Raw genomic sequence first — 18,870 nt, forward strand, 5'->3', positions numbered from 1 at the left:
TACACATAAGTTAAAAAAAAAAACCTATTCGATACATAATGAAAATATTTAAGTTAAACATACTAATTTGCATTCATAAATCTAAATAAATTATCTTGGTATTTGTGACTATAAATGAGTTGCCTTTATTACATGTGATTTATCTTCTGATATAAGTTTTAGCAAAGTTGGATAAGACCTTACACTTGTACAATAGATGCATCATCTAGTGGAAATTTCCTATATCTTTAGATAGTTTTATACTCAGCTAAAGGGGAAACATAATTGCAATATTCTTTATTGCACTCATTGTATTTTATTTTCATAAAACATTTAATTCTGTGCTCCCATTTAATATTATCTAAACACTATAAAACAATAAATAATTGCCATGTAAAGTACAAATGGAAGATATAGGAGTAGAAACAAATACATATTTTGAATAAATATTTTATTTTATTAATTTTTTTTGGTTTTTCGAGACAGGGTTTCTCTGTAGCTTTGGAGCCTGTCCTGAATTACCTCTGTAGACAAGGCTGGCCTTAAACTCACAGAGATCCACCTGCCTCTGCCTCCCGAGTGCTGGGATTACAGGTGTGGGCCACCACCACCCGGCTTGAATAAATAATCAATAAAAAACAGGTCGCCACGTAGAGTCAGGCCATCAGAGAAGCTTGCTTACTGTCTATCCATGTCTCCACCAAATGTATAGCACTGATTAAAGCAATATTTGGGATAAGTGTAGCAGAATTATAGGAGTCTACTTTTAACTTGGATACTTAAAAATGAAATTATTAAAATAGCAAAGGGTTACCTAAGAACCCCAGAAAGAGAAGGCTATATGGTGTTCATAAATCAAAATTTTCTCAAAGAAGATATAACCAATACACAAATAAGATGTAAGGGTAATAAGAGGAAAAATGTTCTACTGGGAAAATATAGCATGTAGAAGATGGTAGCATTCCACATACCATGCTTGAAGCACAAGGGTCAGTTCACCAAAAATGTAAACCTGTGTGCTACTGTGTAACTCAGCCAATCTGTTACCTGGAAATTATGTATTCAAATATGCCTCCTAGGGATGAGTGGAAACAAATAAGATATCTCATGATCAAATAGTATGCAATATCTTTTTAACTTTGAAGTTAACACATTCTTGTCGATGTCAAGGAGAAAGAGCTTACCTCACATTATTACTCAAGCTTCTAAATACACAATGCATGTATTGTCACAGTATGAGTCTCTATTTAAAATGTTGAAAACTTTGTAATAAATCAGCAGCATTTTCCTTGGTCATTATTAAATTTGTCATGAATGATTTATTTTAAAACAGTTAAAACATTATAGGACAAATCTTTTAAAAGTTTTAACACTGTCCTGATAGTAATAATCATAAATGTCAATGTAATGGCTACTATTTGAACAGCTGTATCAATTACTTATATAAATAGACCCTTTGTAGGTACAGAGAAGGTCTGCTCTGACTGCTGTGATTTGAGTTCACTGCTTGTGTTCTGTCCCACACTTCCTGGTCATTAAAACAGGAATTGAACCTCAATATTCCATCTCTCTGGATTCCAATTCCCCACTGCCTGGCTTACTACCAGCCGCTCCTCCCCACCCACTTTAATTCCATAGCTGTGAGAAAGGCAATATCCTGTTTGTGATATTGGATTGAAGAACATCCAAGAGGCTTCGGAACTGAAAATTTGTTTTGTTTTGAATTTTAAGGCACTATGCTGAGGTTAATTTCTCACTTCTGAAAAACATTGTAGTGTAAATGTTTATAAGTTATTCTGTGTTCAATTGGCACATAACCCCTTGTGTTGTTTTCCCTTGTGGCATTCCAGTGTGAATGTAGTCGCTCAGACCCAAATAAACACACACAGGCTAATATTACTTTTAAACTATGGCCATGGAAAGCTTCTTGCTATCTAGTTCTTATAGCTTAAATTAACCCATTTCTATAAATCTATACTTTGCCATGTGGCTTGTGGCTTACCAGTACTTTTACATCTTGCTTCTCATGGCAACGGCTGACAGTGTCTCCTCTGCTCTGTCTCTCTCCTCCCTCTCTATCAGTTTGGATTTTCTGCCTGCCTCTAAGCTGCCTTGCCATAGGCCAAATGGCTTTATTTATCAACCAATCAGAGCAAGCCTACAGAAAGATATTTCCACAATAGTGCACCATGCTGCAACCTTAACTTTATCTCATAAAGAACTATTATAAAATTTAACTCCTTTGATGTCCTATATTAGGTATGGTCACCTTTTCATGATATGTTTGCTGTATTATTTACTTGTTCATTTTGTTGTTTTTAAGTTCACTCTATTGTGGCTATGCCATTGGCTTACTCCTATCGCACACTATTTCAGGTTTACTTCAACTGTTTTGCCGGTGCATCCCTCCTCCCATCCTCTGGCCTCTGTGCCAGCTGTGTCTCACATTCTGCAGACACTCATGTTTATATTTGACTTTCAGTTTAGGGAAATGTTTGCCACAGATACTCATGTCTTTTCAAAATTTATATGTTGACACTTTGATCCCGAGTGTGATGATATTTGGAGACAGGGCCCTCATGAAGCTGAACTCTCATGACGGGATTCGTGTCCTTATAAGAAAAGATATGAAAAAAACCTCACTTTCTTTCTTTCTCTTCCCTATAAATGTTATGGAGGGAAAAGCAGCCTTCTTTGAGACCTCCTGGCAACCACATCTGAGATTTACATTTCTAGAATTGTGTGGAATCAGTGTCCTCACCTGGTTGATGAGATGCTGTCATAGAAGTCCAAACACAGACAATTCTAATTTAGCCTCTCTCTCCCGCCCTGTCTTCTCATTTTCCAGCTTTTACAATGAATATTTAAAATGGTAATAAGAGACATAAGGTTCCTATTGAGCATGAGACTTGTTGATGCCTTTCATTGGAGATCTCATAGAAAGGTCCTTTATTTGTCTATACATGTGCATATGCACCTGTAACAACAATTAGTGAAAAAAGAGTTGATGAATTCAAAAGAGAACAAAGAGGGGTATATGGGAGGGCATGGAAGGTATAGGGAAAATGGTGTAATTATATTATAATCTCAAAAATAAGAGAAAAAATTTCAAAAAAGGATTGAGGAGTGATCTATATGCTTGGCCTTCAGGCTGGCACAGCTAAGGAGCACCAAACTGCATTATAAACACAGGCATATCTCAGAATTTAGCTGGCCTTTCCCATATTTTAATCATCTTGATAAAGAATTCAGAGTAGGCATTCCGAAATAAAAAATATTTAGTCTTACCATATTTTATTTTAATAATGTATATTAAACTGATTCCTAAATTTTTGTACTTTATTCTCTATTTATGAGAGAAAGGTTTTCTCTTATGCATTCTTTCACACACTTCTTTTAACTCAAACACAATAGTCTTTTATCTAGATGATTTTAACAGCACATCCCATACACTGCATCTAACCACTTACCAGGACACACATTATCAGGTCACAGTTGCCACCATAAGTAACTTCAGTAATAGTATCTCCTCAGCTTTCCACTTTTTCATCCACCTGCCCTTTCTTTCTTTATCTACCAATTAATTTTCATGTATCATTTTTACTCAGTTCACTTATCACTCCTTAAAAACTCTGCTATATTATATATATATATATATATGTTTGGTTTTGTTCTAGAGGGAGAGGGATAAGATTCTATAGTGTACTTTCTGCATAGTAGTTATGTTTTTGAGTGTCTGTTGAGAACAGTGAGGAGCATGACATCCTCCACGGATGTAGTAGTAGTAGTAGTAGTAGTAGTAGTAACTGACTTGTCCACATTATTACTTTCGTACTGAAAAAGTATATAGTAAAATATTAGTTGGTAGATTTTCACAAAATTAAATATATGGGTGTGGGTATGTGAAGAGAAAGAGGAAGAGAAAAGGAGGGGGAGAAAGAGAGAGAGAATATGTCATTAAAGATGAAACTTGTGTCTAAGACATCTTTATGCCATCATTCTTCTCTGTTATTGGGTGAGAAATATATTTTTGTACATCTAATAGACACAAGCAAGTCTTTTTTTTATATCTGACTAATAGTGATCCCTAATATATACAACAACCTCCTCATTAATTGCTATTCTTATTTCAACTCTTGGCTTTGGTCTCTTCCGAAATAATGAAAAATGAATAAACACTATCTCTATTAAGAAAACTTTTCTTAAAGCTCTTTGGCTTCTTTTATGTAAAGTATGAAGGAAAGGGTAATGAGACCCTCACAAAACAGTGGAGAACGCCTTGGGAAATGCTATGGTATAAATAAGCTCCTCAGGTGTTAGAATCTTAGCCCAAAATGTGGCCATAGTGAGAGTTAGTGGGGCCTTAAATGGTGAATGCAAAGCTGCCCCTTTGAACAGAATTGATGTAGTTTTCATGGAAACCAGGTTAGTTCCCAATGGAGTAGGCTGCACCAAGAGAGCAAGGCTGCCAAATACTGCCCACTCCTTGCTTTCTAGATTATTTTCTCCCTGGAAGAGCTCATTCTCTCTCTCTCTCTCTCTCTCTCTCTCTCTCTCTCTCTCTCTCTCTCTCTCTCTCTCTCTCAATCTTGGTAAAGTGTCATCCAATTGAGACTTGATGGAGCCAAGTGGACCCTCGCTGGAGCTGAGCGTGTGTAGATTTCATGCTTTTGTTGTAGCTGGAGAATATCTCTCCAGGTCCTGCTAAGCCTCTGCAGTCCCATAGCCCACTTATAAAATAATCACTCGGACGCTTATATTACTTATAAACTTTACAGACATGGTAGGCTTCTTGCTAACTGTTCTTACATCTTAAATTAACCCATTTCTATTAATCTATAAGTTGCGAAGTGGCTCATAGCTTACCAGTATCTTAACATCTGCTTCTCATCATGGTGGCTGGCAGCATCTCTCTCCCTCAGCCTTCCACTTCCCAGAATTCTCCACTCTCCTTGTCCCACCTATACTTCCTGCCTGGCTACTGGCCAATCAGCACTTTATTTATCAATCAATCATCCACAGCATTTTGTACCTCCAGAACTATGTCAGGTACTCAACTTCAGGGAGTTTGTTTATAGCATCAGGAAAATTAATTCACGCTGCTCATCACCTGAAGTGAATTTTTGGTGGTGAATCTACAAAGATAAACATGAGATACACACTAGAAATGGACAGAAGCTGGTAAGTAAAGGAATGAGTAAGAGTTAATGTTTATTAATCTGCTACAGGCCCAGTCTACTGTTGCAGTCAGCCCCAGCTCTCCATTGAACATAAGGCCTGTGCTTGGAATGGAGTCCAGAAGGAATCATTCAAAATTTGTTTAAAAGTGTCTGTTTGTAAGGCTCCTAGCAGAGAGGTGCTCTTGTTCCCTATGCTGGATCACCTCACCCAGGCTTGATCAGGGTAGTGAGGAGGCCATAAGAGAGGATGGAGGGGAAACTGTGGTCAACATGTACAATAAATAAAAAAAAAAAGAAGTAATGGATGCAAACATGTAATCTTAAGGACAATTCATGATTAGCATGCTTTTAGTGATTGATTCATTTCTTCAAATCTTCTTATAACTAGTATGCATAACCTAAAATTACAGTGATTAGTTCTGAGCTGTATTATTCTTTTTTTTTTCGAGGCAGGGTTTCTCTGTGTAGCTTTGAGCCTCTCCTGGAACTCACTTGGTAGCCCAGGCTGGCCTCGAACTCACAGAGATTCGCCTGTCTCTGCCTCCCGAGTGCTGGGATTAAAGGCGTGGGCCACCACTGCCCGGCTCTGAGCTGTATTATTATAGGTGTTTTATTATTGTTTGTTTTTTTGGGATAGGTAAAGATCTTTAACTTTCTTTTTATTTTTGTGACTTTCACATCATGCATTTTGATCCCATTTATTCCCCTGTCCCTTTGTATCAGCCTTCTACCCTTGCAATACCCCCAATAAAATAAAATAAAATTTAAGAGAAAAAGGAAACAAACAAAAAATGTAGCCCAGATCTTGACATCACAATGCTTCCTGATCAATACAGCAAAGACCAACAGCTGTTCATGGAGAAAGAATGATGGGAAGTGGCAAAAAAGACAGAAATGAGACCAGTTCTATTGTGTTGAATCCATCCTAAATGTCCATGGAGACCAGCATCAGAGATCAAATGGGTTTTCAATAAAAAACATTGGTTTTTCTCATGAGCTTATAATGTCTTGAACAGAGGTTGCTACTTGCTAATATGAAAAGAAAGAGGACTGGATTTTGAAGACACCATGATAAATACATGACCCATTTCTGCCACTTTACTATTGTATAACCTTGAACAAATCACATTGTCTTTCAATACTTGAGTTTTCTGAGCTGCAAAATCTAAACCACTAAAGTCTGGCCTGGTAGATCCTCAGAGATGTGAGGACTCAGTTAGGATAACAAAGGACAAAACAATGAATAGCATTAGGTCCAATGAAAACCACTGTATGTGTACCTTTTGTCCATGAACTAGTGTAGGGAATCTATACCATGCACACAGTAGGCTGGTACAAAGTTTATTGTAAACTTCTATGTCTAGGCAGATATAGTGTTTATCAAATATCTTTCAAAAGTTGCCTTGTATTTTCACACCAGGGGTTTGTTTTCTTCAATGGTTTGATTATCAGTCCTCTGAAAGAATGATTTTAGGAAAAGTGAATCATTACTTCTGGAGTTTATCTAGCCTTAGATGTGAGGGCTGTGTTGTAGATATATCCATTGGGAATGGGCTCCACATCTCTGTATTTTGATTGGTTGGGTTTCTGTAGTGGTCTTCATCGGTTGTAGAGAATTTTCCTTGATGAAGGGTAAATACCGTGGACATAAAGGCAGACATTTAGAATGTAATTAGGGATTCTGCTGGTTTAGTAAAGTGGTAGTTGTAGGTTCTCCTCCAAGATCCATGACTTCACTAGCCCTGGATAGTTGGCTAGACTTCCAATACCAGGCTTGCTTTTCCTCTTGTTGATCGGGTCTTGAGCAGCCTCAACCCTACATACAGAACTACATGCACCTAAGGATTTCTGGGAATTGGATAAATAGTCCTCCTCAGGGAAGAACACACAAATTTCTATGCAATACACTTAATTATACAATACCAAATGGTCAGCCTGGACAAATATACATACATGCCACATAATACAGACTAAGCAGGCTGTATTTGTGACTATATATATATATATATATATATATATATATATATATATATATATATGTGTGTGTGTGTGTGTGTGTGTGTGTGTGTGTGCATGTAACCAACCATAACAAAAAAAATAAGCCATGAATTCTAAAGACAGCAAGAAAGGGTGTATGGTAGTGTTTGAAAGGAAGAAAAGGAAGGGGAAAATGATGTAATTATCTTAATATTAAAAATAAAATAAAACTGTCAAAAAATAAATAAAGAGGAAGCTACAGCCCAGGGAAGGTGGGTACCACTACCACTAGCATATATGTGATAGGTAGAAAAGATGGAAAAAAGGAATGATGCATGCACTACGGAGAGAGGAGGAACTAGAGACATGATGGCAATGAGAGAGGTTTGAGGTCTACATGCTGTCATTGGCCAATAGGGTTAGTTCAATGGTGTACAACAACCCAGAGCTTATGCAGACACAGACTCAGCCCAACCACGGGATCCTGCTACCTCTGAGCAACAACAGTGGCCCAAGATGAGGAAAGATTCACTTTCTGGATTGGACCTCCTTTAAGGCTCACCTTGGTCCGTGGTGCAACCCAAAATACATGTGGACAAATGCAGTATGCAATGCTGCCCAGATACCCCAGGCTTTGCTTATTGGAGACATGTGTGACAGTGGCTGAGGGCTATGAACAGGTCCTGAAATGGCCAAGGACCAAGATTTATGTCTGTGACCCTGTGTTACCACTAAAGCCCATAAGGATGCCATCAATCAGGGCTGCCACCTGAAGTCAGGTTAATGTCCCTAGGCACTGGAGAGCTGACTCTGCCCCTCATGGGAGAGCTGGCCTTGCCCTGGCTGCCCAAACTGCAAAGGGATGCAGTAGGTGGCACAGCCCCTCTGTGGCAGCTACAAGGCTAACATCAGCTGATGGCTTCTGGTGTGATTGCAGGCAGAGAAAGACTCATCCTACCTTACAGAGAGCTGGCCCCTAGTAATTTGATAATGCTCCAGTGAATATATAAGCAACACAAAATGGACTAGTTTGTTGTGTTTTTTTTTTGTTTTGTTTTTTGTTTTTTGTTTTTGTTTTTGTTTTTTTGACTGGGTGGTAAGGGGTGTCACATGGGAAGACTGGGAGGTGATCACTATTGGAGCACATTATGTGAGATACCCAAATAATCAATAAAAAAATAATAATGGAAGAGGGGTGTAGCTGGAGTTTTCTCCAGTCCATGCGGCTCCTGTAGCTGCTCAGACCCAAGTAAACACACAGAGACTTATATTACTTATAAACTGTATGGCTGTGGTAGGCTTCTTACTATCTAGTTCTTAAATTAATGCATTTCTATAAATCTATACCTTGCCACATGGCTCGTGGCTTACTGGTATCCTTACATCTTGTTTCTCATGGTGGTGGCTGGCAGCATCTCCTGACTTAGCCTTCCACTTCCCAGAATTCTCTTCTCTGTTTATCCTGCCTATCTTATACTTCCTTCCTGGCTACTGGTCAATCAGCATTTTATTTATCAGTCAATCAGAGCAATATATTCACAGCATCCCCAGCAGAGGGGGGAATGAGAGAATGGAGAGGAGAGGTGGGGGGATAGAATGGGAGGAGAGGAGGGAGAGGAGGCTGCAGTCAGGATATAAAATAAATAAATAAATAGATAGATAGATAGATAGATAAAATATTTAAAAAATAAATTAATTAAATGAATAAAGAGCGTGGTCTGCCTAGTTTCTAATACTCAGGTCAGGCAATTCACGTCTGCCTGTCACTCCAGCTGTGTGAACTCCGATGTCCTCTTCTGGCCTCAGTGTGCATCTGCACCACACACACATGCTCATATATAGCTATGTAGAATTCTAGTTGTTTTTAAAATGCTGACTTAATAAGTTTTATGTGGTATTTACTGCAACATTCCTATAACATTGATTTATATTTTATTCATTATTTACTTGTTTATTTATTTATTTTACATTTTCCCCTCCCTCCTCTCTTCCCAGTCCCTCCTGCTCATCTCCCACTTTGTCCTATACCCCCTTACAATCTACTACTCTTCAATTTCTGTTCAAGAAAGGGCAAGCCCCCCATGGATATCAACAAAACATTACCATGTTGCAGTAAGGCTAAACACTTCCCTATGTATCAAGGCTGGGCAAGGCAACTAGTTTGAGGAATATGGTCCCAAAAGCCAGCAAAAGAGTCAGAGAAGGCCTTTGCTCCCACTGTTAGGAGTCCCACAAAAAGACCAAGCTACACAATTGGATCATCCATGCAGAGGACCTAGGTCAGTCCCATGCATGATTGTCATTTCAGTCTCTGTGAGCCCCTACAAGCCCAGGCTAGTTGATTTTGGGGCATTTTCTTGTGGTGTCCTTGACACACACACACACACACACACACACACACACACACCACACACACGGATCCTAGAATTCTTTATTTCCCTCTTCTTCAGGATTACCTGAGTTCTGCCTAATGTTTTGCTGTGGGTCTACAGCTGTTTCCATCAGTTGCTGAATTAACCCTCTCTGATGACAATTGGGCTGGGCACCAATCTCTGGGTATAGCAGAGTATCATTAGGCATCATTACATTGACATTTTATTCCTCCAGTCACATTTGATTCTATCCTAGGTCTTTGGGTCACCCAGTCTGTGGGTCCTGGTACTCTAGGCATTGTCAGGGATGGGCTTATTCTGGTAGCATCATTTTAGGCTAGACCAGTCATTGGTTGGCCACTTCCTCAGTCTCTAAGTCACCCTTACCCCAGCACATCCCATAGGCAGGACAGACTGTAGGACAAAGGTTATGTGGCTGGGTTGGTGTCCCAATCCCTCCACTTGAAGTCTTGCCTGGTCACAGGAGATGGCTAGTTCAGGCTACATATTTACTATTGCTAGGAGTTTTAGCTAGGGTCATCCTTGTAGATTCCTGGAAGATTCCCTTGTGCCATGCTTCTACCTTACCCAAAAAAGCTCCCCCCACTTTCCAGTAGTCTCTTTTAGTACTCTCCCCATCCATCACCCCCAAATCTGATCGCTCATGTTCACATCACCACCCAGCCCTAGTCCACAAATTCTCTTCTATTTCTCCTTCCCAGGGGATATCTGGGCATTCCCCTTGAGCTCTCCTCATTCCCTAGTCTCTCAGGGTCTGTGGATTGTAGCATAGTTATCCTTTATTTTACAGCTCATATCTACCTATGAGTGAATATGTGCAATGCTTATCTTTCTGAGTCTGGGTTACCTCACTCAGGATGATTCTTTTCTAGTTCCATCCATTTGCCTTCAAATGTCCTGATGTCATTGTTTCTAACAGCTGAATAATGCACCATTGTGTAAATATACCACATTTTCTTTACCCATTCCTCAGTTAAGGAACATCTAGGTTGTTTCCAGGTTCTAGTTATTACAAATAAAGCTGCTATAAACATAGTTGAGCAAATATCCTTGTGGTATGATTGATCATTTTTTGGTTATATGCCCAAGAATGGTATAGCTGGGTCATGTGGTAGATTAATTCCCAGTTTTCTGAGAAACCACCATATTGATTTTCAAAGTGGCTACACAAGTTTGCACTACCAGCAGCAATGAAGGAATGTTTCCCTTGCTCTACATCCTCTCCAGCATGAGTTGTCACTTGCGTTTTTGATCTTAGCCATACTGACAGGTGTAAGATGGAATCTCAGAGTCATTTTGATTTGTATTTCCCTGATGGCTAAGGATGTTGAACATTAAATGTTTTTCTGCCATTTGAAATTCTTCTATTGAGGATTCTCTGTTTAGGTCTGAACTCCATTTTTAAGTTTATTATTTGGGCTTTTGATGTCTAGTTTCTTGAGTTCTTTATATATTTTAGAAATCAGTCCTTTGTCAGTTGTGGGGTTAGTAAAGATCTTTTCCCATTCTGTAGGCTGTCATTTTTCCTGTTTATGGTGTCCTTTGCCTTACAGAAGCTTTTCAGTTTCATGAGATTGAATTTATTAGTTGTTGATCTTAGTGTCTGTGCTATTAGTGTCCTATTCATAGAGTTGACTCCTATGCTTGTTTCATTTTTAATATAATCTTAGAAAATATTTATTTTCATTCTCATTTAAAGGTAATTAATATCAGAACAGCACAATAATGTAAAAATACACAGATTGAATGAATAGTTTATTTCAGCCTATGTCATACGCAATACAAATTCTATGCTGAGGGTACTATGTTCCACTTTCCATAAGTAGAGCACAGGAGTCATTCAAGAACAAACACAGGATAACAGCCTTTCAAATGACTTCATTCATTATTAGGTGAAAGGAGATTGTCATTTAAGCTCCATCAAACTGAATAATGCAGCCTTATCACATTTATATTTATTTTACTTAGGCATAAATGTGTGTAAGCCATATTATTTTCTCTTCATACTTAGTGAATGTAAATCTTTCTATTCTACTTCATTTGTGTTCCATAGCTGGAATCCTGACAAACTGTTATGGCTGTTTATGATCTGAAATTTTAAAACAGAGCTTCCAGCTTAGTAAATGAAAGAACTGGGCTCTGACTGGCATCTTTAATTCATATCAAATTATCATCAGGTACTTGTCCTTATTCTAATGCCTAATAAATAGGTGACCTTCTGTATTGAACTTTGGGAGCCCAAGATTTCACTGTGGATATAATAAGGATTGGACATTCAAAATAAGGGGAATAAATATGTCTCATTGGTTTTCTAAAATCTACATTGTACTTAATCATTTGTTTGTCCATGCAAATTGAAGTTGTTTTATAGTTTATACATTGTGATCAGTAGAGGTGGTTATGCAATTATTAAGCCTCTGATTCACTTCTTTCAATTCTACATCAAAGGGAAATTTCTGTCTCATATGCTATTTTTAATTTTTATTATTTTATTATTTATTTTACTTTTAATATTTCTTTTAAATTTTCTAAGATGTTTCTGTACTGTTTTCCACAGCAGTCATACAATTTTACATTGTTAAATTTTAAGAAAATGGTTGGGGGCAGGGCACATTTAAGGTATGCTATCACTTGGGTGGACCTAAGAGCAGTTTGCTAAGTGAAGTCAGCTAGTACCCAAAAGAGGAACATCATGTTCTATGTTTACAAGGCAGTTATTGTCATCAAGATTTTAGGCTTAGAAGGAGAATCTTGATTGCCACGTGCTGAAGGTAAAGAGGAATTGAGAAATTTTAATAGTTGTAGAGTTTCAAGATGAAAAGTGTCTGAAGATGGATGGTGGTAATGATTACACAGCATTGAGTGCATATATAACCCCTTGGAAATAAACTTTTAAAATAGTTAAAATGAGCTACTATACCTTGAGTAATTTTACCACAAAAATAAATAAAATCAAACATAATAGTCCCTCAAACAACAAAATAAAGGAAGGGAAATTAGAGTGTCATATGATTTGTGTTAAAATCTGAGATCAATAAAGATGACATGATGTCTTGGACAAAGTGAGGTGATGTATTATTTAAGAAAAATAACTGATACCTATGGATGAAGTGAGGCTTAATATTTATTCCTCTTTTTCAGGAATCTCCGAAATGAGCATTATGTCAAACAGTCAAGTAAGTCTTGAGGAGACAAGCAAGGCTGTGTGGAGGCTCTATGGATGAGTTTATGAATTAGCAAAGGTGTTGCACGGCATGAAAACACAGACACAGATACACACACACACACACACACACACACATCCCTATGTAGGTTTTCTCTCATTCATGAGGCAGTTACCACATGGAAGACTGGGGAAACATTCTGCCCATTTCTTGTCTGGGAAAGTTTGTCTGTATTTTTAAACAATTGGAACAGATACTTGTGGTCTATAATTAAATTCACAAAAACAAAAGTGATTATCCTTGGACATATTTTCTGAGATTTGAATTTTCAGTTGTTCATTTAGAGAAAGGAAGGTTAACATTCAGGAGCAAAAAAAAAAAAAAAAAAAAAAAAAAAAAAAAAAAAAAAAAAAAAAAAAACCTTAAAAAAGAAAAAAAAATACTTTCTTTGATTGTTCACTGAACAAAGGCCAGAAGCAACCAAAAGGCACAGGGCATTCTTTCAACTGCCTTGAAGTGAAAGCCTTTTGTGTGTTTTCCAGATTTACTTAAAAAAAATAAAATAAAAATAATGAAATGAAACAACACTAAGACCAGAGCTGCTGTGAGGATGCAGCTTGTTTATGTGAATGCCCATGATGCACTAGTGTTGTTTTTCATTTAATAATCTATCTCGAGAACAGTGGCTCTTTGTTCTTGCTTCTCTTCCACCAAAGAGCCTCAGACCCTGTCCTCAGAAGAAGACCAAGACCTTGTCTTTGATTCATTTGAAAGGCTGTAATTGGGCAACTTCAAACCCCATTTAAAACCTTTCTGTGGTACTTGAAGGCCTACTTCTGTACAAAGGGCTCTGTTAAGTCTTTCCTAAGAGTGGACCTCATCACCACAAGCTAATGATGTACTGTGTACATGAGGGGGTCTGGGAAGCACAAGCATTAGCAATGCATGTAATTGTAAAACTGACACCGATAACTTAACTACATCTGTAACAACAACTATGAGTCAGAGAGCCCATTGATCTGACATTTATAAAGCACAAGGATGCTTTTTAATATAAACTCATAAAGCCTGCTTTAACTCGGGCTCTTGGTCCCTCTGGATGCCCTGCTCTTGCTTTAGTAGAAACTTCTCCCTAAGTAGTGATGAACACAGTGATCAAAATCACAACTGTAAAGTTGCTGAATGATAAATAAGAAGGATTATATTTTCTGATAATGTGCTAAGGCTGATCACAAATAAGGGAAGAAATAGTCTTTTCAGACCACTGATGCTATCTTAAAGGACTCTGGCAGTGTGCAAGCCTTCCCTTAACTCATAATTCTTTACTAGTTCTTTGAAGGTGATGGACACAGATTCCAGGGCCAAGCTCACACTGGGCATACTATTTTTCACTAGCTACAACCCTAGTTCATGTTTTCTAAGAGATCTGAGGTCATGGATACTAACCCAGGCCAGCATCAGAGTCATGATCTTCCTGCCCTCACCTCAGTGACTGGGATTATAGATGTTTTTCACCACGTCTGGCTAACTGTAATCTTCTTAAATACTTCCTCTTCATTCCAGAATCTCATAAGGGCTGTCAGTCATCCAATGTGGTTCTGAAACTGTCCTGGCAATCTACTTACATGAAATTTAATAAGTTTCAGTATGTGTTTCTATAGATTTTTTCAAACCAAATTCATGATCTCATAATTTTTTATATAGATTATATTATTATTATAGTCTTCACTGTAAAAGACATAGATGCACACTATTTACTATGTTTACAAGAACCAAAGGTGATTGGTGTTTTCTGCTAATATGTAGAATGACTTGTTTTGTTCCTACATAGCTGAATACTATAAACATATTTTGTAATTATTTTACCATGAATTTTTCATGCACTATGTAAATAATGCTAAGATAGATATATAATATTATTACATTAACTAAATCTATATGTGACTATCATATTTTATTAGCAAAAATTTTCAAAAAAATAGCATATTTTTCAAAACTTATTTAATCACAACACCTGATGATAGATGATTATTTTACTGTCTTTGTTGTAATTATATTATATAGTTAACTTTTCCTGAGGTGGTTGGGAATTTTTTGCTGTATTAGTAGAGATGTCATAAAAATGATTTATTAATCTTTTAACTGAAATATATTACAGACTTAATTCTAGGTTGCTATATTATGGATTTTACTAATTTCTACACAGTCTCATAGACAATTTCTTATGTTATATCAACATCTTTTCTGGGAATTTTTATTGGAATTTGTATGGGCAGCTTAGCTTGGCATAAATTTATCTGTACTGAAAGTTGCCTTGTAAAATGATCAAATCAGAGGAAATGATTTTGGTTCTCTCTCTCTCTCTCTCTCTCTCTCTCTCTCTCTCTCTCTCTCTCTCTCTCTCCTCCCCTCACCGTGTGTGTGTGTGTGTGTGTGTGTGTTCTGTTATTTTATTTGCAAAAAGCCAATCACAAAAACTCAAGTATTTTTCATGTATGTACTTTGTCAGAACAACTTTGACATAGTCACACGAGTACACCTAGTCCCCCTCACTCCACACCACACATAAATCCGCATAAAAACATTAGTTTTAGTGAAGATAATTAGCAATAATCACTGAATGGAAAACGCATATTGTTTTCTGTTTTGAAGCCTCCCTAAGATAACACTAAGCAGAGCTAAGACCTGAAGGACTTTACAAAGGGCTCATGATTACAGGATCCTGGTTGGCAGTCAGCCATAGGTATCTCCTCTTTTGGCATGTGTATCAAGTGATGTTTTTTGTTCTAATGTATTATGTGGGGGGAATTATTCAGTTGAGAATGTCCCATGACTCTGTTGGAGCTGTACAATCTCACACTCAATTTCTGAAATATGACAATAAAATTTATAATTGGAATATTATAATATACGTGGTAAGTTTTCTGTTATAGCAACAAACACCTAAGACAATCAGTTTGTAAAGAATGTATTTATTTGGCTCATAGTTTTGGCATTTTTACCTTGTGATTAATGGGCTATATTGCTTTGGCCCTTTGTGAGGCAGGACTATATGGTGGGAAAGCAAGATGATTCACCTCACAACCCAAGTAGTTAAAAGAGAAACAGGCAAGACCCCACAGTCCATCTTGGAGTCACATTGACAAAGTCCTAAGGACCAGAATAAGGTCCTGCTTCTTAAAGATACCTCTGAAACACTGATATCGTGGGGCACGGGGAGTCAAGAGCCAACCTTTAGCATAATGGAATATCTAGGTGTATATATACATATACACACATATAGAGAGACTGATAAATGTGTGTATAGTCTGTATAAATATTTCAATTGCATTATAAGAAATACAATATTGAAAGCTTAGTACAGAAGCCATAAGTGAACAAGCATCTAAGCTGGATATTGAAAGATTTATGCTTCTTAGCGCACACTTCAGAAATGCAACCAAACTCAATGGTTATTTGTCTATATATGCTATTGATGCACCCACACCCACTCACACTTGCTAAAGCTCTTCACTGATATCCAGTCCTGCATAGTATCTTTTTGTGTTTAAAAAGACATTTAAGGTAGGTATCACACAAAAACATTTCAGAATTCTGTTTGTTCTTTTTGATCACGAATTCAAAGGTCTTTAAGAAATAGAGACTGTTTTGTTCAGTTCTCAGAATTAAGCACAAGTCTAACCACATATAAAATAAAAGGTTGTTGAAATAAATTTGGGAAGTTAGGCATAAATTTAAAATGTGAACATTATAGAATGCACAGGGCACTTTACAAATAGTTTCCCTTCCCAGAGTTTCAGTGATGACAGACAGAGAGATCTTCATTTATATGAAAACATGAAACACAAAGATTTGGACATGAGTATATTTGTATTAAGATGAATCACTAAAAAAAACCCTACATTTTTTTTTAATAACAGGCACAAAATCAGTTTTGCACAGATTCTAGGACATAGTAACTGATTTGATAAGGATCACTAATGTCAGAACTGCTGGGTTGGTGTACGCACTGAAAAATTTGTCTGTCAAATGTGCTGCTGCTGGATAACACTGTCTCTACGTTGAGGTAGCACTGTCAGATGGCAACGCTGTGCAATCTCTCAGTCATATTCTTTCCTATTCACACCATGAGCCAATAGGGCTTCTGTAGTTTGAAAGTAGCTGCTCTATGAGGTATTGAAATTTAATGGCCAATGTCGTATTTCAACGTGAAAGGTCCTTGAGAGGTGATTGGGCCTTGAATACTCCTCCGTTTGTGAGTGGAATTCATTGCCACTAAAAAACAAACAAGCAAAAACCTGGTAGGACTTTTCTCCCTGAAACTCCTCTGCCCTTGCCACATAAGGATACATAAAGATACATAAGGATACATAAGGATACATAGGGATACAATGTCTCTTCCAGAGGAGGCAATGTTCATATTGAAATCAGAAAATGACTTACAGTAGGCAACCAAACCTACAAGCACTTTGCCGATCTTTTCAAAGTTCTGGCTTCCAGATCTGTAGAAAAAAGATTTTGATGTTGTTCTTTCTAAAGTACCCAGTGTGGGATATTTTGTTGCAGCTGAATACATGGACTAAGACATTGGCATTTTATTTTTTTATTTAAAAAAATTAATTTAATTTAATTTAATTTTCTTGGCTTTTCAAGACAGGGTTTCTCTGTGTAATTTTGGTGCCTGTCCTGGATCTTGCTCTGTAGACCAGACTGGCTTCGAACTCACAGAGATCAGCCTGGCTCCACCTTCCAAGTGCTGAGATTAAAGGCTTGCTCCATCACCGCCTGGCGACACTGGCATTTTAAACCCAAATAAAATAGCCCTCATTTTGGCCAGTTCACTACTTTAGTCTATAATAGAGAATCAAAGTATGAAAGTTTCATTTTCAATAACATGAGCAGAGATTGTGTCTTATCCTGTCTCTGAAGCCTCATTAACTGAAGGTGAAGTACCCAGTTCCTGTCGTCTATTACTTCCAGAGCACAGTACCTACAACTTTAGTGCAGTGGAGGGATTGACCGTTGTTCAGCCTCTAGAGAAATAATTGTGACAACTTTAAACTTTTCACAAAGTACCTAAAACTTGTCTTCAACCATTTTGATTTCTGTCCTGAAACATTCCTGCATTCCAAACCTCTCTTAATAGTTGAAGATGGAAAGGGTTTGTGCAACTGTTACTTTTTGATGAAAAAAAAAAAATCGTCTTTCCAGACATGGTTGTTCTGAGACGTGGATGTTACTGAAGTCAGAGTCTTTGCAAATGTGACTACAGAGTGTAGCTTATTACTAAGAAGGCAAGCTGCAAGCTTTGGAGAGAAGGGGTTAACATTTGCATTCCAATTCTTGTGGTTATTATTTCACCTTTGCTTAAGATCATGTAATCTATGATCTCCCATGAATAAATATACAAAGCAAGAATAACCACTCTATGGTGTGGACTGCAGGACAACCATTGCTGCCTGACAAAGTCCCAGCATTTCAACATTGCAAACCACATTTCTTCAGCACCTTTCTACTTTCATTTTTAATGATTCTCAATATTAAAAATGCCTATCACTTGGGGAAATTTTGTGTGGGCTTTGGTAAAAGATAAAAATGTATACAATGGTAGATACTCTAAGCAAAATAATTATTTGGAAAAATATCCTGACCTTTGTGGAACCAGGAATCCCATTGTGCCCTCTTAATTACACCAAGAACAGAAAAGTTAGAGATTTGCCAGACACACCTGACCCCAAGGATGAAATACCTACAATTCAGATCCAGAGCCTGAGGCTGTTAAGGTCAAGAGTTCAGTGAATAAATACAGAGAAATCAGAATGGTTCAATACAAGGGAAAAAAAGTAAGAAATCAGGACCTTCACTTTTGGGAGCATTGTGAGGGGAACAGGCCCATATAGTAAGACTAAGAAATTATGGTATTGTGTCTGTTCTCCAGAAGAAATTTTCCCAAGGTCAGGAATTTGGATATGGGTCTTCATTCCCTGGGGGCTTGAGGAAAGTTCCTGTTTGATAAAGCAGTCATTCTTCTTATCTCTAGCAAGAGGAACTTGTGGCTCTTTTATTAACATATGATTGGTACCTATTGTCAAGGTCAATGTTAGATTCCTCAACCCCTGATCTCAAGCCACATCCCACTTCACATACCCCTTGTCTCCCATTTAATCCTATGTGCAG

This window comes from Peromyscus eremicus, chromosome 5 (assembly GCF_949786415.1).
Source record: "Peromyscus eremicus chromosome 5, PerEre_H2_v1, whole genome shotgun sequence".
In the NCBI taxonomy this organism is placed as follows: Eukaryota; Metazoa; Chordata; class Mammalia; order Rodentia; family Cricetidae; genus Peromyscus; species Peromyscus eremicus.